This window comes from Austrofundulus limnaeus, unplaced genomic scaffold (genome assembly GCF_001266775.1).
Source record: "Austrofundulus limnaeus strain Quisiro unplaced genomic scaffold, Austrofundulus_limnaeus-1.0 Scaffold864, whole genome shotgun sequence".
Classification (NCBI taxonomy): domain Eukaryota; kingdom Metazoa; phylum Chordata; class Actinopteri; order Cyprinodontiformes; family Rivulidae; genus Austrofundulus; species Austrofundulus limnaeus.
Genome location: NW_013953266.1, coordinates 19,439 through 21,503, shown reverse-complemented (window position 1 = coordinate 21,503; position 2,065 = coordinate 19,439). Strand labels below are relative to the sequence as shown.

The 2,065-nt window shown below is 30.6% G+C and overlaps 1 long non-coding RNA gene across 1 annotated transcript in view; it reads left to right on the top strand.

Moving 5' to 3' along the window:
- Positions 1–1,209, top strand: part of LOC106532981 (uncharacterized) — a 3,038-nt gene extending 1,829 nt beyond the window's left edge. The window contains exons 2-4 of the long non-coding RNA XR_001312178.1: positions 635–664; positions 842–1,009; positions 1,109–1,209. This is a non-coding gene — a long non-coding RNA (uncharacterized LOC106532981). The remainder of the gene's footprint in view (positions 1–634; positions 665–841; positions 1,010–1,108) is intronic.
- Positions 1,210–2,065: the final 856 nt, after the last annotated feature.

The following is a 2,065-nucleotide window of genomic DNA, read 5'->3' as shown; positions in this document are numbered from 1 at the left end:
ATTTGTTGTCAAAATACCTTTTAGTACAAATGTTGTTAAAATAAAATGAACAGTCCAATGATCATTTTACTGATATGTATAAAGACTGCAAAGGTTGAAAAATCTTGGTCTGTATGAAATTGGAGGTAGTTTGAGGATTAAATTTTTTATGCTTTTTAAGCTCATAAAAGTGGGGTCGTATTATACATGAGATCGTATTACAGTATACATGAATAAATATGGTAGATTTTTACATTCCTCAAACAATATGCATTAAAAAACTTTTCTTCCTGCTAAAACCACAATGCTTATGTAAAGCCACTTTTAAGATATGTCGAGAAAGAGTTTTGTTTTGATTGATTCAGAGTCTCTRTTGTTGTACTAATACTCTTGTATCTACCCTGAGGATGACATTTAAATAGCATGCTTTGTTAGGCTCAAGGATGGCTTCACTTGCTAATAAGTTTGTGATAATATTACTGAAAGATTGGAGTAATGATTGAATAACATTTAAAATGGCTGCTATTTGAAAAATAAGTTTTGATTTGGTTGGTCTTTATGTATTTAAATTTTGTTAGGATAAATGTTTTTTTTTTAGATTTAAAAAGAATTGTAATACTGTCACTACCAATACTTTTGTTTTTCATTCCCACAGTAACAACATCAGTTCCTTCAACAACTAATGGTATGACACAAATTAATAGAGATTATAATATTAGAATATTGGAGCCAATATAATAGTTTTTTTATACCTCAAGGTCCATGCATGTCTAATTTACCTCAGAAAAACATACTATGTGTGTTCTTGCAAATGTTTTATTATTATGGTTACATCAAGCTAATTTGTATTTTTCTTTCTTAGTCGCATCCCCACAACTGGTGGACATTGATGTGATAATTGAATTGCACTTCCCGGTTTCCAGTGTACCCTCTAATATTCTAAGTTATATCAGAAGCGAGCTGCAATCACTTACCTTTCCTCTAAATATTTCACAGTCTTTAGAAATAAAAGAAGTCAATTTCACTACAGGTAAGCATGCCTGCTTATGTAAAAGTTTATCATATTTAATGCTGATTTTCACAAAATGGCTCTAATATAATTTTTCTCTGTTTGAAATGTTTTTCTCAGCTTGCTCACCAACTTCCAATGAATTGTTGTGCCAATGTGAAGTTGGCTATTCTTGGCCATGTGACATATGTATCACCAACAATTCATGCAATACTGTAAACAACCAGGCCTGTACCTGCATTAATGGACTCCCTTCAAATGGAGAAGTTTGTCAGCCAATTACTGGTACACATAATATTTTGTTGCTTTTACAAGATAGTTAGGTCTGCTGAGTCAAAGTTTTTTATTTTACTATTAATGTTCTTATTTAAATTATCCATATTAATTAACTATGAAAGTTCAGAGTATTTAACAACAAGGTTTTGTTTTGTTTTTTGCTGCAGGTTCCTCTGTTTGCACAGTACCTACACCAGGTATAAATTCAAARCCATTTCAATAAACACTCAATCTTCCACAATTCTGTGGTGATGGGCCCTGAGACAGAACTGTTCTAAAAKAATTTACTCAACTGTTTAATGTTTAGTGTATGTAAAGCCATATTATGTAAAAGGTTGGGCTTCAAAATGTAATAAAACCACACTAAAACTGCATTTTGTAACAATTGATGCAAATGTAATGAAAGTCTTCAACACATTTTGTAATACTCAGTCACATGTAATAATATTACATTTTGCGGCAATTGTTACAAAATRCGGTGGTTGCTCTTGTTAGAAATGATGATGATTTTTTTCTCAAAAAATAGGCATATTGTGATAAAGTTCATTGTTTTCTGTAATGTAYTGGTAAACATTAAACTTTCATATATTTTAGATTCATTGCACCCAACTGAAGTAGTTCAAGCCTTTTATTGTTTTAATGTTGATGATTTTGGCAAAAAAGTAAAGAAAAACCAAAAATCCCTATCTCAAAAAATTAGCATATTTCATCCGACCAATAAAAGAAAAATGTTTTTAATACAAAAAAGTCAACCTTCAAATAATTATGTTCAGTTATGCACTCAATACTTGGTGGAGAATC